Here is a 23,815-nt window from a genome sequence, read left to right on the forward strand (position 1 = left end):
TTCTTCACAGAAGACGAAAAATCTTCAAAATACGGAAATTTACAATGCGTAATATTTATTAAATATAATCAGAATTATGAAATGTAATTTCGGAGGGAACACAATGTCTCACCTTCAAATTTGATTTTCTCCAGTCATAAAAGAGTGAGCGAAATTCTATTTTGAATTATCTAGGAAAATTAAACGTTGTTTCTCATCTTGTTAGGTGAATGATGTGCATTCTATCTATAAAAACGTAACAAGTACAAACGTTGAATATAAGTATAATAAATGTGGCTTAGAAGAAAAGAGGTGTTATTTTGTGTTAAAATCAAGAAATTCGTGCAATATTATTTTAAAATTCTTTATCACTCAACGCCTTTCTTTAAAGCTCTGCGGACTGAAGATATTATTTGCATCGGTATGAGAATAAAAGTAGGAAATAAAGACTGAATTTTAAAGTTAAGAACCATTTCAAAAGCCATGAATAAATCTTGGTCTTTGTTACGAGCCTGAAATGTTCGTAAGCTTTACAGTTCACGAAGTTATGGATGAATAAAACATGTGAAAAATTTATTCCAATTAAGTATGCTGTTAATAATTTCCTTCAACATTAGAAATTATATTTTCTCACAAACTATCCGCTTATTAATTATTTATTAAATTCCGTGGATTTTGCCACAACCATAATATCGAATCAATTCACAAAACAAAAAACATATCAAAGTATATTTATAACACAAAACACTACAGAATTATTAAGACAGACTACATACGAAATTAATCATAAGATTACTTTCTTACCAAATAGGTTAACAATTATCGTATAATTTCATTATTTGATAAATCCATGCAAACTATAGCCTACTAGACGCCATATTTGAAATATTCATTAAGCTTTACCTGTAGTAACTTATTGGTACTTGATTTTTAGGCTATTCGCAAGGCGACTGAAAAAATCTGTTACAGTTGGTATGCTTGAAGATTACGACATTTGTATAATAATTATATCTAATCCCCAATATATTTACTCTACTAGATTTTCATAGAATTTGTTGACTGCTTTTATATAATTATTTTGTCTTAAAGTGTGCTGACTATATATGAAAACGCACATAATTTACTTTGAGTTTACTTCTAGACCAATTTCTTTACAAATGTTTAACAAGATTTTTGTGTTTTTGTTAATATTTACCTATTCACCCTATAAATTATCATCATCAAGACAGACAACAAACATAATATTATAATAAATATACACATCATATAAAATATATAAACTCTTTTTTGTATAAGATGGTAAAGTTGCGTCATATTGTGATATAATAAGTATATATTAAATCTTGTCCGTCTAATCACAATAATTCTTATTAAATATTAAAATATTACAATAATTAAAATTTCAACATTTAAAACATTTAAAATATTTAAAATATTTAAAATATTAAATGATGTTCGAAATATTAGATTTACATTAGACCATCATTTTTCATGTTTCACGACATGTTTCAGTTCCTAAAAGAACCATCCTCAGGTGTATATAATTATATAAAGCTTCAAAACGATAAATAATTCAAATATAATTTTTTTTATATCAATAGTAAATACGTTGTTACATGAGTGTAAAATTTTTTTCTCATTCTGAGAGAAAAATGTCTTCAAAGGTGTTCGAGAACAAAGTACTCTGGTGAAGGATTTAAACCTAAAAGCGAGAAGTACTCGGGATAACTGAGAAAAAAATCATAATGACAATTTTCTTAACTGTATTCTTAATTGTCGTTTCAGACTGATGATTAAAGCCACGAGAATGGTAACATAAGAACATCGTACAACATTTGATCAGAAATCCTCAACGGAAAAGTCGATTTATGAAACCTAAGCGTAGACGAGATAATAATATTGAAAGCATTTTTAAGACACACATTAGACTTTCCTCGTTCGCTGTTTTGCATATTCCCGAATACATTAGTGTCATGACATTTGATCACCGCCGCGTAGGTCACTCGCTTTCTCTCTCTTGCGCATGCGCGCGGAGTAATACAACAGCCCGCATCTATCCGCTCGTCTCAGTAGCTACGTAGATACCGCGACACATCGAGTGTACTTCCACTGTACATTTCGTAGTTCTTATAACTGACTGTTACCCTTGTATTCGGTCACCCTGAAAACTTTCAGCCAACACTATTGTTATTAATAATTAATTATAAATTAAGTACCATGTTTCGTATGTCTTTTTTGTTCATCTAACACAATGTTTTACTTAATATCCTAACTTCGTATATCGTGGTTTTACAATACCTTGGAGAATGGTGAGTGTGTACTATATAATTTGTAGGTGCAGGAATCCAAGATACCAACCAATTAGGGAATTTTGTGAACACGGTATAGTACATCAGAGTTTCATGGATGCCTCGCCCCATACCCCAGCTAACTATAAAGTTCTTAAGCAGGCCCTGAGCCATGAAGAGAATAAATGGTTTTAGCTACCAGTAAAGTTGAGTAGCCAAGCTGCTAGGGGAATCATTCTGTTATCGACCAAGCCATGTGTCCCGCGGTGCACGTAGGGAGCCAGAATGTAGTTACGTCAACTTACAGCTCCTATGTGATTCCAGGGGAGAGTTAACTAAGTCGTGTTCTCCCACAAAAGGAAGAGAATTGGATTCACGTAGTCACAGGAAATGAGCGCACAAAGAAAAATTATAGGAATAAAATGCAAGCAGAAAGAAGATTTGTAAGAACTTGTACAAGCTTTTCTTAAATATTACATACTTAAAAATGGGTGTGTCCCTATTTTTTTTTGGAACCATTTTGGAGATGTCTGCTGTCATGCACTTTACCCTTTAAAGTATAGTTTCTTTGCCACTTGCTTTAATAATCAATAATTTTCAGTTATTATTTTCTTAAACAAAATTAACTACAGTCCACGACTGTAATCTTGAGACTTCCAAGGAATGCAGTAAGTCCTCCTTCCTTCTCCTCCCCGCAAGTCTCAAGATTACAGTCGTGAACTGTAGTTGATAATTTTAACGGTAAAATGTGTTTTCTATATGGTACGGACTAAATTACTAAACAGACCCGTAATTTAAATTTATTTTTATGGGGGTTTAATCAAAATAGGGAATGGATTATGTGTTCTCTGCACGATATTAAAATGTTTTCGACTGGAAATTTCTGTCTGTCTGCCCAATTTGAGAAACGCTGGACTGATTTGGATTAAATTTTGTACGGCAGTTATATCATTTGAACTATCGTAAACTCGTAATTATTTATTTTATACAAACGGTAATATTAACATGACAAACAAACTTCTGATGTGGGACTGACACTGGCGTCATACACTATAAGTCCATACTATGATGAAATGTATTATAATTATCGGAAAAATAAATATTTTTTGGTAAATTTACTATTTGTTTTGTGCAGTATGATATAATGAATGCTGCATTATAAAATAAAGAAAATTCAAGTAGACTAGGATTTGATTCCATGATCACCTGAATATAAATCTAACATTCCATACTATAACTCGTTATTAATTTACAGCGATATTCATTCACGTACAAGACACTGAGGTATTTTTTGTATCGTCACAGATTAACGAAGCCTAAAAAGATAATTCACGTCATATTTTATATATTTCCTTTAATATTAAAACAAGAAAAAATTTACACACATCGTAGGCGATATGCAATATGAAATCAGACCTTCTAAATATATGCTGTTCTTTGAACAGATAGTTTCCGATAAACAATCAAATTAGTACAAAAAGAATAAAACAATGTTTAAAACTTAATGACAATAGTAAAAGTTATGTCAATTACATTGTATTTCGTTCTTTTTTTTTTCTTTTAATAAGAAAATACGTAGTTAAGACTTGAAAAATAACTCTGAAATTGAAGAGAAACGCGTATATTTGACCCATGCTATTAATACTAAGTTTATGGCGGTAGTCATAATAATAAGAATAAAGCTTACGAAATATAAATGTGTTATGAGATGATAAAGTTGCGTAATATTGTGATAAATATATATTTGTTTAAATCTTGTCAGTCAAAAAAAAACATCATTTAAAATCTGATAAACATTTGACTAAAAGTTGCATTTAAGAAATTATATTTAAGTTTATATAATTTTATACACCTGAAGATGGTTCTTCTAGAACTGAAACATGTCGTGTAAAAAAAGTGATGTTCTAATGTAAATCGAACATTTCGATAGAGAACATCATTTTAAATATTTAAATGTTAATTTTAGTAATATTTTAATATTTAATAGGAATTTTATTGTGATTTGACTGACAAGATTTAAACAAATAAACAAATAAATGTGTTATATTGAGCCCTTTTAATTTGTTTCGAAAGTATAAAGATATTTAATTTAAATTTTTCGAAGAACGCAAATGGAGTCTCTATTGCATGATGGATTACACCTTCTACTCTTACTGATGTAAGGATGTTCTAGCATTATCTGTGGCAATCCGTGAGATATTAAACTGAGATAGTGAACCAAAATCTATAAATACATTAATAAGGTTAAATGACCCTGAGAACAGATGTTTGGTCTATCAGAATGTGGGTCATACTCGATAGTTTTGAAAGCCAATAGTGAAAAGACTACAAGACTTTATTTTGTAAGAAGCCATTAAATATTAGAAGCGAACTTCGGTATTGTGGATATTTTCGAACAATTTCACACAAGTCTTCTGTGGAATCCTAAGGCTTTCACTCTGAAATATCCAGAGATGAAAGCGTTGCACATTCCACTCGATTTCGATCTGTAACAAAGCAGTACAGAATCTGTCGATGAAGAATTTATGGACCTCTGACAGCATGACACTTCAGTAATTTAAATGTTAGTGTTACATGAAAGGGCTAAACAAATCCACTCATGCACGCGTCAGTGACAAGAAAAAATCCGAAATAAGCCGGCGAGTAAAAAAGATGTTTGGTTATTTCATTAATATTCGTCGGGGTGTAGAGAGAAATTCAAGGCGACATAAAACTTGTAGGTTGTAGTTTATTCGCCACTGGATGAATGTTTCATCCAATTTCTCTTCGAACATTCTGACACGTGTAAGATAGAAAGATAGCCACGGTGGTCTAGCGGTTAGAACGCTGGCCTTGTAATCCTGGGGTCTCGGGTTCGATTCCCGGCGGTGCCGGAATTTATAACTTGTGTTGGGCAAGGCCGTGGTCTAGGCAACACGGAGGTTTCCTCCGGGGGCTTCCCCGGTTTCTCCGTGGCATCCCAACAATTACTCCATTCACACACAGAAGGAGGCAATGGCAAACCACTTCTGGATCATCTGCCAAGAACGTATATGAACAGGTCCCAGTCCGAGAAAAGGATGGAAGGATCCTATTCATATGGACCTGTCGTCAGACAGAACACTAAATAATAATAAGATGAGGTGGTCTAGCGGTTAGAACGCTGGCCTTGTAATCCTGGGGTCTCGGGTTCGATTCCCGGCGGTGCCCGAATTTATAACTTGTGTTGGGCAAGGCCGTGGTCTAGGTAACACGGAGTTTTCCTCCGGGGGGGGGGGGGGTTCCCCGGTTTCTCCGTGGCATCCCATTCACACACAGAAGAAGGCAATGGCAAACCACTTCTGGATCATCTGCCAAGAAGGTATATGAACAGGTCCCAGTCCGAGAAAAGGATGGAAGGATCCTGTTCATATGGACCTGTCGTCAGACAGAACACTAAATAATAATAACTGCGCATATCAAAATTAATAATTTATTTAAACCTACAGATTACATGTATTGTCCATAGCTGAAGAAATGTCATTCTGGTGACTTAACCAATATGTATAATGGGAAATTTATTTTAAACTTATCTTTCAAGATGTGTTTGCTAATTCTTGCGGTTTTTATTTACCGACAGTATTAATCCACGGCATAAAATTCAAATTCTGTGTTGTGGGGGTGTATGATCGCTTATAGTTGGAGAACGGAAAACAAATTTGCATCAAGCTTGCAAAGCTTATATTTTGAGACCAGGACGAGATTTAAGACAGGTCATAACTCCGGAAAACTGTCCATAGTTCGAGTCCCAGCATTAACGAGTCCTGTAGCTCAAAAACTAAACACGACGAAAAAACGAAGCTAAGGAAAAGGTTATTAGTTTGGACGTGGAGATTACAAGAAAAACGGCCCAAATCCCAGAAACAGTTCTGTGTTCGAGGCTAGGTGAAGATGTTGGGTTTTCAGATAATTCTAATAATGATTATAATAGTAATAACAATTACCTATTATTTTATATGATTTTAAGATATGTAAGTATTTGTCTATGTTCCCTGAAGTAACACTACAGGAATTCTGCTAGTAGCAAATAAACCACGATTAATTTTGGATTGTATTTACAATGTTTAAATACTATCGAATACCCAGGTGAAAATGTTGAGGCAGTTGGATGATATATAATGTCCAGCGACAGAGACTAGCTCTATCTAAGGTATCCAAGAGCATGTACCTCTGACCTGAAGATGGAGTCAGAACCAGCCTCCGAAACGTTGTGGTTTTTAAAAGAAAAGACGATGGAAAAAGTCCTGATAATAAATAATTTTTAATGCAATCTACCATCGTCAGAAACCTTTAGAATTAAACTATCGAATACGTTATTATTGTTTGTAATTAAACTCTATGTTATAATTTATTATGCCATAATCATGAATAATTAAAACTCGAAATAGCATGTTTTAAAAGTTTTGATATAACTATTTAGTAGACATTCTTTAAGGGGTGAATGTTAATACTTAATTAAAATATCTTATCTGTATATATAAGCCACAGTCTACTTACAAGTCAACTAAAGCGAAGGTGTAAGTAGGCGGAAGTCACCTGGAAAAAGTAAACATTAATATATTAGTATATATTTTTACATATAAGTACACTGTCCATTATATTAGTATAGAAACCTCGTTTCGATATTTCTAATACCATCTCTCTAGAATACTAGAAATTGGTGAACCTAGGGTTACGCCACTCTTGCTGCGAATACAGGAAGACGTAAAATATCTCCGAGCTTAGATGACAGTTACAGATAAACACGTAGGAGATCGGAATTATTACGTTTAGAATGTAGAAGTAGCTTCCGCGGGTTAAGGCGCGTTTTTGCATTAATTTTTTTAGTTCCTTTATTTTACAAAATACAATGTAGCGTAAAAGTCGATATATTAAATGACATATATTCAATCATATTTCATTAATGTTTTCGAATCTTTTACTTCACAGACTGGTATAAACATCAATAACACCACCTGAACAATAATGTTATATTAATAATATCTAGACACAACTTCCATAAAATATACTGAGAAAGATGATAAAATTATAAAATTGTAAAAACTATAAATAATTGTAATTTGAGTTTAAAAGTTTATAATTTACATCTGATGACGGTTTGATAAACCGAAACATGTTGTGAATGTTCCGATGTAAATCGAATGCTCGATATGGAACATAAGATGATATTTTAATCATTTTAATTATCTTAACTTACTATTTTATTGTGATTTGACGGTAAACAAATATAATAATTATTTTTATATTAAATGACACCAAATTTGTGAAAATTAAAAGAACAAAAAAATTCAGTTATACTAAATATGCTTAGACTCCTTTTGTCTCACTCCTCCCTAACCTTTTAATCTTCAATTCTCCTGTTCCTGCGACGTAACCCGAGCTCCGAATTATTTTGCAACAACTGTACTTACCACTCTTTACTACACAACTTCGTACAAAGTATATTTTTCATCAATTCACAACTCAATGTCGAAATTAACATTTAAGTTGGCTGTCTTCCGGGTAGCCATGTAGTCTGGTAGAAGTTTACCGACGTTTCAGAGATACTTTCTGCCTCCGTTTTCAGTTTTATCAGACTACACGACCATACAACCCAGAAGACAGCCATCTTCGGACTAACCTCGAATAGTACCTAATAATTATATTAATTGATTTTTCAACAGAGCACAGTAATCTCCTATAAACTCACTTATTTTTTTTATCTCTGCGAATGAATACACAGTATGTACGACCAAAACATTGTATAAAGAGTGTATCAGAAAGGTTTCTTGGGCCTATTTGAGTCGTAATAACCAAACGTACCTCAGTCCGAAGTTAAACAATTACGGAGATAAGAATAAGAAAAATTTAAAAAAGTTAATTGCTACGTCCGAAAATGAAGAATTATAACATATATAAACGTTCAAGAAATTCTTATTTTGCAGCGGTACGATCATATGGAATCAGCCTAAAACTCAGTAACTTCTGATGCGTACTAAAATGTTCTCAGATTTTCATGAAGAACGCCGTGAACAGTTTTTATGATCACAATACGTATTTATATTATTTATTTAGTGTTCTGTCTGACGACAGGTCCATATGAACAGGATCCTTCCATCCTTTTCTCGGACTGGGACCTGTTCATATACGTTCTTGGCAGATGATCCAGAAGTGGTTTGCCATTGCCTTCTTCTGTGTGTGAATGGAGTAATTGTTGGGATGCCACGGAGGAAAACTCCGTGTTACCTAGACCACGGCCTTGCCCAACACAAGTTATAAATTCGGGCACCGCCGGGAATCGAACCCGAGACCCCCAGGATTACAAGGCCAGCGTTCTAACCGCTAGACCACCTCATCTTATTATTATTTAGTGTTCTGTCTGACGACAGGTCCATATGAACAGGATCCTTCCATCCTTTTCTCGGACTGGGACCTGTTCATATACGTTCTTGGCAGATGATCCAGAAGTGGTTTGCCATTGCCTTCTTCTGTGTGTGAATGGAGTAATAGTTGGGATGCCACGGAGAAACCGGGGAAGCCCCCGGAGGAAACCTCCGTGTTGCCTAGACCACGGCCTTGCCCAACACAAGTTATAAATTCGGGCACCGCCTTGAATTGAACCCGAGACCCCCAGGATTACAAGGCCAGCGTTCTGATCGCTAGACCACCGTGGCTCCCAAAATACGTGCGACAGATAAAAGTATCTACAAGATTTATTGTAACACGAAGGATACAAAGTAAGTACGAAAAAGTGTAAAGCATCATGCATAAAGACTCATTTTATTATCTACACTACATTAGCCTGTTACCAAAACTGTGTTTCAAGGTCACAGCAAAACCGTACAACGTTGCATTACGAACAGCTTAAACCAGATGAGTGGGACAGCTTAGTACGTAAACAGTAGTAAAGATGGCAACGCTCTACCCCTGACTTTGAGCCGCGCTGTAGAGAGAGACAAAGTCCTTCCGTGACCTTGAAGCGTCTAATTTCGTGACGGCTACTTTGTTTTAAACTTCCCACAAAAGCTTTTTTGAACATTTTAAAATTATCATACTATTTAACTGAATTTTATTAACCTGACGAATGATTTTTGTAAACATGCTTTATTGTTAGTAAGCTAAAATTAACTATAAATTATTGTATTAGAATTTAGCGTACTTTTAAATCAAATGTAAAATTACTCAAAACGAACACTGATGTGCCATTTGGGAGATGAAATGCGTATGGTAGTATAAACTAATATTTAGTAAATAGAAATTGTTGTTCTGTGTGTAAGTAAGCCTCAGTTAGATTTTCATGTATACATTCGACACCAGGCCTTTCGATAGATTTAAATGTCACTCACAAATTTGAAATATGCTTTTTAATAATCGGGATGATGGACATCCTTACAATAATTTCTCACCATTTATTTACGTGTGTAGTAATGCGTATATTTATCTAAAGACTGTCACAAAAAGATGTATATACACATTCAATAAATAAAATATAAACATTTTAATATACTGAACCATTACATACGTCAGCATTAGCACTTAGTGAATTATAGAATCTAGTGTGGGTGTTCAAAATGGCCACGGATAGATTCGAAGCTCACTTCAAAGTAGTGAACAAGTGACTGAAAAGAAGCTACGAAATGTTTTGTTGTTTGTGTCTTTAGGATACCTGTATTTTGTATTGTGACGATCCCAAAAAGTTAGCAGTGCACTTTACCAAGACAACGTGATGTCCTAAAGAAATTAGGTTATATTGCTTGCAATGTACTCTACTTGTTACGACTGTAATGCTCTCTACAGGCAAAGGATTCGATTAACACCCAGGGACAACTTTAAGACTTTGTCTCCAAGGAATCCTTTTATTTTGTTCGCTATCTACAAATATTCTCTGTGCAGTCTTTGCATGGAAAGATCTCTGGTTTTAGTTTTGCTTTATATATAAATACAACATTTCTGCATGAACAGTATTGCTTGAATACATACGTACATATTATTCCCCATACCTGGAATTTCTACATAATTTTCAACTTAATTTAAAACACGATATATATTTATAATATTACAAACTAAAGGCATAAATTATAAGTCTAAATAACTATTACATTTATCTACAAGGTTTCAACACTTGAGCTCTGAAATTAAAGGCCAGATAATTGGAGTGATCAAGGAACAATCTGTAAATTATCCTCATAAATAGTTAGTATCGATAGTCAATACAATACCGAAGTGTTACTATTTCTGAAGAAGATTTGAATAATAGCGATCTCTAACTTTGTCATAATTCAAAATTTTCGTGCAACTCTGCGGAAAATCAGAACCACTGCTTCATTACTCAAACTATTCACAAATTCTGCAACATCCTCCATTACATAAGAAAGTTCCCAGGTTGCTATATAATTAATTTCTTAACGCTTTTTCCTTGCGTGTACGTTGGGATTAGACAAGACAGTCTGATTATGAAATGAGAACATTAACCCCATAAAACAAATATTTCATTTTTTGTGCGTAAGTAACACAATATACCAAAAATACCCTTGTTATGTTCGCCATATTTGTTTGGAGGCATATAACCACTCGAAAATTGCTGAACTGATATTCACGAAATTTAACATTGGCGAGTTTCATTACACTGTGTCGATATATAACAATATTGTTCACAATCTTTTAAAAATAACGGACAATTTAAATAAAGTCAGATAAGTTGATATAATTGCGTCATATTGTGAATTAAAATTTAATTATTCGTGTTTTTTCCGTCTAATCACAATTGTATATAAATAAACCAAATTATACATAAGATATTAAAATATCATTTACATCTTTCAAGTTCAATAATATTTTAAATTATTTACGTTACAGGCCAATGTTAAACCACTATCACTTCAAAATATACCCTCACTCCAATGAATTTAGAAGTAAACATCATCAGAAGTTACACAACAACAGTAATTAAGTTTTAGTTTATAACATTATAATTTTTAACTTTTAACTTTACACCTAAAGATGATTCAATGTAACCGAAACATGTAGTAAAAAGTTGTACCAAATATGTAAATGATATTTTAATATCTTATGTATAATTTTATTTATATACAAATGTGATTAGACGGAAAAAAACACGAATAATTAAAGTCAGATAAACCTTTCTACTCGCATCTCAATAGTAAATATCTAAATATTTGTTAAAAAAACATTTTGGAACAAAAGTTAATTTAAACAGATAAAAATGCGTAATATTTAATGTCTTATGAATTTAACGCATGTCTTCCGGTTTTAGATATAATTTAACAAAACGTGCTACATAAATCGATATCTGTTGGATATCGATATGTTCAATACAGTGTTACACTTTAGATCAGCGTGGTCGTAATGGCGGCCCAACTGCCAGGTATACGTCAAAAGAAAATTTATGGTTTTTCTCAGTCACCTCAGAAACTCCTATCAGCAGAAAGTATGCATTTACAATTTCTTCACACTTCCTTCAGTACATAACTTTCGTAATCACCCTGTAATTTCTCACACGACATGAGACAAATCGTCATACAAAATACAGCGAAACAATCAAGAAACATCAATTATGGCCTTTATATCATTTGTGCACAAAACTCCACTGCCACATTCGAATCAGTTTAGTTCTCTAAGAGCTTGTTGTATGTTCTATTTGAAGTTTAACATTGGAGCACATAAAAGAACAGAAATTGAGTCGATTCGAATCAATCGTATCACCTGCACTAATCGATTACTTTTCACTTAACTTCAACCACGTCCTCAATAAAAGAGCTACGTGGTACAATGTTCTATTTTACAAGTTTTGCCAACTTTATAAGCATTTAGGAACATTTCTAAAACAGATAAATAAACGAATGAGACAAAGGAAAAGGTTGAAATGGACAAGTGATGAAGATTCAAATTAAATCACTGCCTTATGAATTTCAACGTACATTATAGCAGCGATAATTTATCTAATATCAGACGGATATGTACCATTAAATGTTGCACAATTTCTTTTGTCATAAAACTGTTTTTCAACCTACTGGTATCGCGGAAACCCCCTCCCCCACCCCCAAATTATCTAAAACATTTATATTAAATAGAAAATAGAAGTCATGCCTATTCAAAGACTTCAAGAAATCTTATGAATCAGTTAGGAGTGAAATATTGTACATGATTCTCATTGAGTCTAGTTACCCATAAAACTAATTACGTTTATTAAAATATATTTAAAGGAAACTTATAATAAAGTCCGTACAGATAAACATTTGTCTGACACGTTCCCTATTAACAATTGTCTAAAAGAAGGAGATGCTTTATTATTATTGCTTTTTAACTTTGATTTAAAATGTGTAATTAGTAAAATACAAGAAAATCAGGCAGGAATAAAATTGACTATTGACTTCTCAGGAAGGACTTGGGACCGTGGAGTACGTAAGTAAGTTTTACTATTAGATAAAAATTTTAAAATGTATATCTATATAACATCAAAAGACAAATTAGTAGAATGTACTCAACTATGATATCCCTTATAACCAACGTACGGTCTTTGGGAGTACGCGGACCACAGGTTATAAATACTGCTGAGATGGTAAGAATTTGGGAGCTTCTGTTACATAACTGTAAACTTCTAGGTGTCACTAGCAACAGTCAAGTAGGAGAAATATGTTACGTATTGCTTTTAAGTTTCGGCTGGTTTCTGAATTCAGGTATAAAAGTCTAAACCATCTCCAAGGAGCGAAGAGCAGTTATATTTATCTCCCGTGAGTACTACAGACCACACCTAAGTCGCCCTCCCAGGTCATGGCTAGAAACATTCAAGTCGATTGCAATGACGTCACTGGAGAGTAGGGAATCGAGACTATCGATTAGAATGCCGAGAGTGCTTGGGATAAAAAAAATGACGTCAGAAGTAAACTTTTGGGAGTTTCAAGACTTATTTTACAAAACAATTTCAGACATAAATGAATGAAAGCTACCTGCGTTGTATTTTCCCACTTACACATCCAGACATTCAAGATCAAAAAGTACAGTAGAACGCAAAAATTTTATATCGATACGGAAAAAACTTTAACCACAAGTGGCTTTCTTATAATTTCTGCCTACATTTTTTACGTTTATGTTTGGGATCTGTGGATTTTCAAAATTCCGAATATTACTTGCTATTATCAATCATTCAACAGCATTTAAATGCACGGGACAAGGGCATGACCTTGGGATGAAAAGAACGCATTCAATATTTTGGAAAATTTAAACTTCCTTCGCAATTGTTTGGTTGGCTAAATACTATTTCAGTTATAAATATAAAATTTTTACACAAATGGTTGAAACACTAGACTCCCGATTATCTGGGTTTGTGTGGTTTAAATAAAAATTCAAATTAATTTTAAAAATATTTAAAAGTCAGAACGTATAAAATGGAAGATAAAAACAATAATGACTTTATTTAATATATTCATATAAATAAATATTTGCTATAACCTGAAGTTTATTATAATAGAACTAAAATAATATCTTCTGGAGTCCTTTTTAAAAGAAACAGATTTATGTACTACTTACTAACTGAAAACTATTTTTAATATGAATTGTGGTACGCTCATTATAGATCTGGACTTGACAACCTATCAACACGTCAGACTTTAAAATGGAAGCAGTAATGGAAAATGGAAGATGGTATTGTTCACATGAGTGAATAACTTTATGTAAATTGTTTAGAGTTAGAATATCAATTTTCTCACTTCTGTATTTATCTGCGTGATTTTATTATTCTAAATTATTTAATGGATTCCAAGTAAATTTTTTCTAAATTTATGCAAACGTCTTATTATTTTTATTACTTCTGCAAACTAAAATGTGAGCCTATGATATTCTAATAGTGATTAAAATATAACCACACACAAATAATCATCATATTTCAAATAGAATATTATCTGTTATATAAGTTTAAATATTTTTTTGAATAAAATAAAAATATAGTCATGAGAAACTACTCTTGTTACAAATGTCTTACTATTATTTGCATTATCCGGTTCAGAAAAATAAATTTATTTGGTCTATTTTATCGATAAAAGTAAACAATTTATTTTTATATTTTAATATTTATTTTATTATATCTTTGCTGTTCAAGTAATGCTGAAAAAGCATATTCTAATGACTTTCACAGCTAATGCTGGAACTGTTCCAGGCACAGCTGTTACTCAGTACAGTTTGTGTATAAAACTTTGTGTTATTCATAACTCCAGAAATGTTAACCGTTTATGACATGGCTTCTAAAGGCAAAGAAGAACAAAATATTAGATTTCATTGCGGTATGAAGATAACTGTATTTTGGCATGTAGTGCTATACAGTCTAGACAAAGTTCGCCGACGTTTCGGAGTACTTCCTCAAATTTTCAGGCACCTTATTCAAAGCCCTAATGATGGAGGGATAAAGTTCCTCTGAAACAACAATAAAGTTCAGATTATATGGCGGTACAACCCAGAAGACAGCCATATTTTTATAGGAATTAACCTTCTACCGTTAGCCTGGTTAGTCCGAGGAAAACTATTGGAAACCTCGGTATGGAAACCTGGTCTCCAGACGAAGATTCTATCCCGGAAGTCGAAATACAAACCTCAGCCTAAATGTTCGATGTCTGAAGTTGTACAGATGGTAAGTAAGGCAGCAACTACAGTAGGTGTAATCGATATTCCTTAAAGACAGTAAAGAAAATTGTATGTGTAATCGATATTTCTAAATGATAGCGAAGACAATTTTAAGTTTAATCGATATTTATAAAAGATAGTGAAGAACATTGTAGGTCTAGACTTGAGGTTCTCACAGCGGTGAGTATGAAGATATCCGTCTTCTGGGTTATTGCACTGTGTAGTCTGGTCGATGAATATTCATCACCCTGATGACGGAGGCAGTATGACCTCTGAAACGTTGGTTAACATCGACCAGACTACACAGCGCAACAACCCAGAAGACAGAAATCTTCATACTCACTGCCCTGATGACTGAGGCAGTATGACCTCTGAAACGTTGGTAAACATCGACCAGACTACACAGCGCAACAACCCAGAAGACAGAAATCTTAATACTCTGATGACGGAGGCAGTATGACCTCTGAAACGTTGGTTAACGTCGACCAGACTACAGAGCGCAACAACCCAGAAGACAGAATTCTTCATACTCTGATGATGGAGGCAGTATGACCTCTGAAACGTTGGTTAACATCGACCAGACTACACAGCGCAACAACCCAGAAGACGGAAATCTTCATACTCATCGCCCTGATGACGGAGGCAGTATGACCTCTGAAACGTTGGTAAACATCTGCCAGACTACACAGCGCAACAACCCAGAAGACAGAAATCTTCATACTCTGATGACGGAGGCAGTATGACCTCTGAAACGTTGGTTAACATCGACCAGACTACACAGCGCAACAACCCAGAAGACAGAAGTCTTCATACTCTGATGATGGAGGCAGTATGACCTCTGAAACGTTGGTAAACATCTGCCAGACTACAGAGCGCAACAACCCAGAAGACAGAATTCTTCATACTCTGATGATGGAGGCAGTATGACCTCTGAAACGTTGGTTAACATCGACCAGACTACACAGCGCAACAACCCAGAAGACGGAAATCTTCATACTCATCGCCCTGATGACGGAGGCAGTATGACCTCCGAAGCGTTGGTTAACATCGACCAGACTACACGGCGCAACAACCCAGAAGACGGATATCTTCATTGTAGGTCTAATCGATTTTTCTAAATTAGAGCAAAAAAATTGTAAGATTAATCGATATTTCTAAATGATAGTGAAGAAAATTGTAGGTGTAATCGATATTTCCGTGGATTAAGGAAGTGACAAATACAGTATGACTAGCAACATACTAGTTTGATACTAGGTTGAGTTGTTCTATACGATTTTGTGTGATCTGCTTTCAAGATTAGGCATGAAGAGCTGTTGCGAATAGACTCCATAAGTACGGAGTACAGAAATTTCAAGAGTTGGATCAATAGTGAGTCTCATTAGCCTTAACAGGCTACAGAGATGCTAACAGGCATATAGAAGCTTCATAAGTCTTTCAACACCTCCACGAATGAAGTTTCCAGAGGAACTTAAAATTCGCAATATTATAACTGGAAGTTCAAAACTTTGCACTCGCATTAATTTCACAGCACATAAATTTTAAATACCTTTCTCGCTTTGCAAATTGTGGTTTGTTAGCTGTTCAGTAATAAGTTATACATATAAATATAATACATCTACGTATCGTCTTTTCAAATTCCATTATAACTGACATTATATATACCACTCACTATGAGATGAGATAATTTTGAATAGAAAGCCTGAAGCAAAGAGAACATTTGAAAGAACTAGTCGTCGGTGGTACGAGGGTAGCTTAAGATAAACCCGGACTATTTTCATTTACACAAAATATATACATGTGCTTTTGGTCGAACGTCAGAATCTTTCGTACCCAACGTGTGCAAACTTTCTTAAAAAATAAGTGCTCAAAAATAATTGTCTCTACACTCCTAACACTTATGCAGTGTCACGCACTTTAATTAGTCTGTTTTGAAAAAAAATACATCCTCAATGCGATTAATTTTCTACATCTGTGACAATTTCCAGTTCACGACTTACAGAAAATGTGCTGCATCAATCATAAACCCTTGAACGTGCTATGTCTCTTCGCCATATTGCGCACTTCACCTGAGGAGAATTTCAAAACGTTTCATTTTTTTTCGTCACATATCTGATGACACAGCGCTGTACTACACTGGGAGTGACAGAGACCGACCTATTTTGTACTGTATTTCTAATGAGAATGCATGAAGTTTACGGCTGTGTGCCCTCGTCTTAAAAGTGATTCCACCTTCTGCAACGAAGATTATTTCGTCATCCACATGCAGGCATAATTTTTTTGGGGGAAAAAACATGATCGACCCTGAACCACCCTCTTGGAATAATAATTCTTATTTTTTTAAAAAAATCTCGATTTATTAAATAATGGCTGTATTATGCATTGCTCATATATTATTTATGAACTACGCCTACAACAGATTCATATTTTAGTTTCATGAAGTGCTTAAAAAGGAAATTTTATATCCTAAATTACTTCTAGAACATAACATTTATGACCGGACATAAGACGTCAAGTTATATCGTCTCTAAAGAAGCTGATATTGTTTTCCAATTAACTTGTTTAAACATTTTCAATTTATATTTGTATCTTTATCGTAACGAAATTTATATTTACTTTTTCTACTAACCCAATTCCTGACATTTATCACCGAAATAAACTTCTCTACACTTGTATTGAATTTTATTCCAGCGGCAGGCACGAAATTGCATGTTTCAAGGTCACATCAAAATCGTACAACGTTGCAACACAATCAGCGTAGTCCAGGCGAGTAAACACAGCTCGAATGTAGTCTCGTAGTAAATTTGACAACGCTGTTGACTACGAAACACATATAAAGGGGGGGTAAAGTCTTCTCTCTGGCCTTGAAGCACGCATTTTTCTTACTTTCACTATAAAGGCAAAAACCTAAAGCAAATTCAACACGTAACATAAATCGATTTTATTAAACGGAGGGTTATGTCTTTCGTAAATTTATTATTGGCTCTTTCATGTTTCTTTATTTCCTCTACCAGTTTCATACCTTTATTTTATTCCACCATTTCTCTCGTTTCCACTTATAACTCCTACCATTATTTATTCCATTACCGTACATTTTTTATACATTTATTGCTCCCGTAAAAAATATACCATTACAGAATAACGATAACAAAATCCGAGTTGTCACGTTATTTGAAAGTTTTCAGTGAGGTACGTTGCATTTTACATATAACTCAAGCCATCAATCACACAAGATTTTTCATGGTGGTAATCCACGGTCCTGGGAAAAATACCGAGTTAGTACACAAATTATACATTTCACTGCATAACTGATGTAATGAAATGCCTCTGAATTTTAATGCCAAAATTTATAAATTTAGATTAAATAAGTATTTCTTCAACTTGTAAATAGTTCCAGTGCCTACAGTCTTCACTTCCAAACGCGTTAAATCTAAAACCCGCGTATGCCATAAGGACAAACGGGCACTGCCTGAGAACCTTCATAGCAAGAAAATGTATGTCCCCCAACAAGGTTAGAAAGTATAATTGTATAAAACAGTTATTTTCCCCTCAAATACAGAGAACAAACATAATATTTTATTTTATTGTAACGTAATTTAATCATTTGTTCTTCCGTCATATTTATCATATGTTGAGTATCCCACACGCTGTAGTTAATAAGGTAGTATATTTGCGTCATATTGTGAATTAGGTTAATATTTTAATATTTTCCGTCAAATCACAATTTTAATAAGATAATAAAATATAAAATATTTAAAATATCATTTTACGTTCCGCATCGAATGATCGATTTACAAATTGGAACGTTCCAATTTGTAAATCGATCATTCGATGCGGAACGTGAAATGATATTTTAAATATTTTATATTTTATTATCTTATTAAAATTTTGATTTGACGGAAAATATTAAGCTGTAGTTAATAACAAAGTTGGATTATTTTCTTTAAATATTTCGATTTAAAGCAAAAAACATCAAACTTTTGATATAAGGTGAAAGATACATTATTTATCCTTACGCTGATAGAGAATCTATAAAAATTCTCGGATCATGTAAGATATTGTACTAGAAGTGTCGGTTGCCAGATGACACAAAGTAATTTTGTAGATGGTTCTAGCTAGAGAGCTCCTCATTTATTGTGACTTACATTACAGGAACCACAAAAAAAAACACTGTCATTCTCTCACATTTTTTGCTGGAAAATTCACTTGTTAACGTATGCTACTTTATCGTTGCAAGGATGTGGAAAATAATTTCGAATGAATTTGATAATACATGAAAGAAACCTAAAATAATGTTATTATTTTCTAATAGATATTTTTTGTGATTTTGGTTCCCATTAAATTATCAGTACGGGCATATAATTTACATGAAATAAAATTTTAAGAATGTTCTCATAAATGGGTCGTCGTAATAACAAAACATTATTAGTGTCCACAATTTTCATATTTGAGACAATTTTTAATTTTATAAATTTACAATGAAATATAATGAAAATAAAATTGCAATTGTACTTATTCACTGCAAAATAATACACTTCTGTTGCAAATTCGTGAACAACACATTTCAAAAATATCTCTCATTTGGATTACAATACGCCTGTGTTTCCATTTCTGCTTCGGATGGTGACAAATTACCGGCACAAGAGGATACACTGGTCTACGACCCTCGTATATCAGATATTCAGCTAAAACACTTTCTTTATTACAATTCTCTCTGAAAGCTTTAGGATTTATCTCCAGTCACATCACACAATTCAAGCTATACGAGTATATACGTACACTCATTTGTGATAATATCATTTACGTTGTTTTGCCCATCGCAAACGAAAGATGATCAAATTTCTGCCTACACTTCGAGTAACTACCAGGACTCGAATTTACAAGGCGGTTGCGATGAAACACAGAGTTAAGATGGCTGTCTTCTAGGTTGTAGTGACGTGTAGTCTAATAGATGTTTACCAAGGTTTCAGAGGTTCCTGCTGCTTCCATCATCAGGGCTACAACTCAGAATACAGCCATATTCATAGTCACATCCATAAGGACCTCAAATCGAAAATAAGAATTGCGTGGTTAGTCATTGAAAGAGAGTAGTTTGTATTCCAGCTGAAACAATAATTAACCGGAGAGTATTTGCTTATAAATTGTAACTTAATCTTTGAAGTCTACGAACAGGGAATTAGAAACAAATATTACAAAAGTAGAAGAAAAGTGTAAATCTATGGGGGTAGAGAATTTTATTGTTAAAATGTTCCCAGTCAATGCTCGTTCGTCCTTCTGATAAGGACAAAAGGTATAAGTAATGAAGATGTTAAGGGGGAGTAGTGGGAGATTGATATAAGAAACGGTTTAATTTCTATTTGCTTATTAATGAAATGTTCATTGAGGTGTTAAGGAATTTAGTAACGTCTTCAGCAAGGCAGTGAATAGTGATCCATTTAAATCGGGATGGATATTATTATTTATAAATCCAAATAGTACCGCAAAGAAAACACACCAATTGTTTAATGCTGTTCAAAGTAATGATACAGTGAGAATCATACAAAACATATTACGTCGACTGTTAAAGCAGCTGGTACACACATTTACCACTCTGATTTAAAAGGTTAAAATCAGAAAATTTAATGACACCAAATTCATTAACGTCAAGTATTTAAAACAAAAGCGTCTTATTTTTTATGACCGTGTAAAATTACGCGGTATCAGACAGGTCGTCTAGACGCCAAGAATTTCATCGTAGTGGTCAGGGTTCAGTATCAAACATGAACATGTTTAATTTGTGGTGAACGAAGCTGTTCAGAGGTAGAATTTTTACAAGAACAATTCTGATTTTCCCTACGAATTCCCAGCACTCATCTGTCACAACCACAGACGCAAGCGATAAGACTTATAAGCCAGAGAATTATCACTAATCTGGTCCTCAGATATGAACCTGGGTTAAACACGGAGTAAAATGTTAATTGTATTTAACATCAAAATGAAATTTCAAACTGTACGGGGATCGGCTACAAGATTAGTGCATTTAACAAGAAGAAATTCTACTGGTATCAAATGAATTTAAGTAAGTAATTAGGAGTCATATCTAGCAGTTTAGAAAAATTAAATGTGATGACCAAAAAAGGTTGATATATAGTGGATTTTTAAAAAACACTGAAATTATAATAAATAATTGTTGTATGGACGGACCGTTAACCTAACATTCAACACACAAAGGGATACATAATTTAAATCTTATAAGCAAATATTATTCTGAATAAAAATTTACTTGGATATTATCCATCGTCTAGTAAATATAAAACGTAAAAAACGACGTTTCGGAGATGGGACTCTATCTCCGAAACGTCATTTTACGTTTTATATTTACTAGACGATGGATAATATCCAAGTAAATTTTTATTCAATTGACTCTTCACCATCTCAAGAAGTTTTAGATCTGAAATATTATTCTGTTACGTCATAACAGCAAATCTCATATAGCTATTACATAGTCTTCTAAGACGCACAATTTGGAAGAAATAAGTTGAGTGTCGTATATATATATATATATATATATATATATATATATATATCTGATGTAAGTTACATTTTTCTATAGTTATTTCCCTAATTTTCGAGTTAAAGAATAAAATCTGAAACGAGGATTAAATTATTTCTAAATAAATATTCAGATATATAAATATGAAACAGAGAAATCAACATGGCGCTTGGGGAAACAAAAACATAGGACGTAATTACGTTTCGTTTCATCAAGCATTGCTTTCTTTACGATGTTAAAACACATAGAACGTCTCACCCTCAATAGCGAAAGTTTTACACTAAGTTCTAGCCGTGAAATCTAAGTTCAAGAACTCTATCTTACCTGTTAAGTTATAATCTGACACGTACAGAAAACATCCTAAAATTTTTGGTTTATTCTGAATTTTAAATTTTAAATTAGCAGTAAGGTACAAAGTTTACTGTAATCTATCAACACTTTCGTGTGGACGGTCTGAGAACTTTAACACTGACCTCAGTTAGGATAACACCTTTCAATTAGGCTACCTGCACTCAGATTTTATCCTGACGCCATGTCTGCATAAGACAACATGTCAGTAGATTTTATGACAGTTCTATTTCCATAAATTATCATTTAATTTAAGGAGTTAATAAAGTACAGGGTGAGAGAAATAAGACGAGAAGACCCGAATAAAATGTCTCAAAACTAGACAGACGAATCACGTATTGTACGCTCAAGATATCTTGAGATTAGCCTTCCTAGTTGCCACTGTCCGGCCGCGTCAGGCGTTGTGATGACTGTTAAGCAAACATCAGTAACGTATACCGTTATTACTAATGATTTCTGACTCCTAAATGCTAATTACTTTGTTTAACGTGCTTGTGATGGCGTTAGCAATTTTTGACGTGTATCAGCGTAAGCAATACTATGAACAAGTGTTCAAAAGTTCGGATCTGAGTAAATGTTTCCTACTTGATACCTTCCTCTGTTCGACGAAAATTCTCTCACCACTAAATATTGGCTATCAAGATAACCTGCCTGTACTGTATCTTCGTTGGTAGCCTAGCTAGGCCTGAATACGTGTCCTAGTGACATATATTTAGAAATGTATTATAAGTATACAAGAAACACGAAAACGCTCACAGGTTAAATTAATTTCCTAAAAACTCCTGAATTGTCAAAATTTCAGGTTATCATTGCGGTAAGTACCGAATAAGGCTGTCTTCTGGGCATAGCTTTGTGTAATCTGGTACAAGTTTAAGAACGGTTCATAATTACTTGCAGCCTTATCATCAGGACGATAATGGATTCCATCGTCACCCTGAAACGTCGATAAACTTCTACCCGACTACATGGCGCTACAACCCATAAGACATATATCGTTGGTATAATCTGACTACAACTAATAAATTAATGTTACATCGTATACTGTCCCTTAAGTCGTTTTAATTCTATTTGTCCCCTAATTTTCTTTTGTACATCAGACATAGTACCAAGACGAACAATTTCTGACAACACAATATAAATATTGGAACGGTTTCCATTATTCATGACGTCCTTTCGAAATCATAATTTGTAATTATCCACTTACCAAGGCGTTATGAAGCATGTAACTGAGACAGCACCGTCAAACAAGACAAACTAAATAATCTAATGAATATTAATTCGTCTTCAAATTAGCACGAACTTTGGTGAAATTAGGTCTAAGAGAAATCGAGAGAAACTTTGTTGTTTCGTGCTCATCAGCTAAATTACCTTGCTACTTAAATTAATATAATTCTTGTCTGACCTTTGAAATTTCCCGTTAAGTTACCTCCGGTGTTCGCGACACAGACCCTCAACTCTTGTCGGTGTGTACAGACAACTGCTCTATCGACACTTTAGAGAATCGATCGAAAACATGACTACGATTTATCGCGGTGTTCGGGCTCGTGAAGACGTACACATTTACGAAGGAATACAAGACGGAGGACGAGCAGTCTGGACGAGAAATCAGAAACTTATTCCACCTTATTTATCTGTGCGCGTTATATATTTTTACGGTGGTCTAGCGGTTAGAACGCTGGCCTTGTAATCCTGAGGTCTCGGGTTCGATTCCCGGGGGTGCCCGAATTTATAACTTGTGTTGGGCAAGGCCGTGGTCTAGGCAACACGGAGTTTTCCTCCGGGGGCTTCCCCGGTTTCTCCGTGGCATCCCAACAATTACTCCATTCACACACAGAAGAAGGCAATGGCAAACCACTTCTGGATCATCTGCCAAGAACGTATATGAACAGGTCCCAGTCCGAGAAAAGGATGGAAGGATCCTGTTCATATGGACCTGTCGTCAGACAGAACACTAATAATAATAATAAAATATATGAAAATATTATTCAGTGGGATAACAGATAGTGGTTTCTTCACAAATATTCTTAGTGAATTGTCATCT

General features: G+C 33.9%; 1 protein-coding gene across 6 annotated transcripts in view; it reads right to left on the bottom strand.

Moving 5' to 3' along the window:
• LOC110834432 (uncharacterized) overlaps positions 1-23,815 on the bottom strand; it is a 337,206-nt gene that overhangs the window by 204,457 nt on the left and 108,934 nt on the right. For all 6 annotated transcript variants that reach the window (XM_087359488.1, XM_087359491.1, XM_087359490.1 and 3 more), the window contains one exon: positions 6,783-6,821. The gene's annotated coding sequence lies outside the window, so the exon portion shown is untranslated. The remainder of the gene's footprint in view (positions 1-6,782; positions 6,822-23,815) is intronic.

The sequence above is a fragment of the Zootermopsis nevadensis genome, unplaced genomic scaffold, assembly GCF_977971745.1.
Source record: "Zootermopsis nevadensis isolate Lab colony 2312 unplaced genomic scaffold, Znev_1.0 Znev_ptg000031l, whole genome shotgun sequence".
Taxonomy (NCBI): Eukaryota; Metazoa; Arthropoda; class Insecta; order Blattodea; family Termopsidae; genus Zootermopsis; species Zootermopsis nevadensis.